Below are 327 nucleotides of genomic sequence, written 5' to 3'. Positions count from 1 at the left end.
TCTCGAACCCGCGGGCTCAGGCAATCCACTCACCTCAGCCTCCCAAAGGCGCAGGATTGCAGGCTGAGCCACCGAGAGCCCGGCTTGAGTTTTTTGGTTTTTTTTTGAGTTGGAGTCTCACAGTGTCACCCAGGCTGGAGGGCAATGGTATGCTCCCGGCCACCGCAGCCTTGCTGCTGGGCTCAGGCGATCCTTCCGCCTCAGCCTTCCAAGTAGCTGGAACTATAGGCAGCACCACCACACCCAGCTAATTTTTTGGTTTATTGTAGAGATGAGGTCTTGCCAAGTTGCCCAGGCTGGTCTTGAACCTGCGGGCTCAGGCAATCC

The 327-nt window shown here is 56.9% G+C and overlaps 1 protein-coding gene across 2 annotated transcripts in view; it reads right to left on the bottom strand.

Annotated features, from left to right (window-relative positions):
* The window catches only part of ZC3H7B (zinc finger CCCH-type containing 7B), a 43881-nt gene that overhangs the window by 23511 nt on the left and 20043 nt on the right, over positions 1–327 (bottom strand). The window lies entirely within an intron of this gene.

This window comes from Carlito syrichta, unplaced genomic scaffold (genome assembly GCF_000164805.1).
Source record: "Carlito syrichta isolate Samal-C Ts95f unplaced genomic scaffold, Tarsius_syrichta-2.0.1 Scaffold315802, whole genome shotgun sequence".
NCBI lineage: Eukaryota > Metazoa > Chordata > Mammalia > Primates > Tarsiidae > Carlito > Carlito syrichta.
This window is presented reverse-complemented; position numbering and strand designations above follow the sequence as displayed.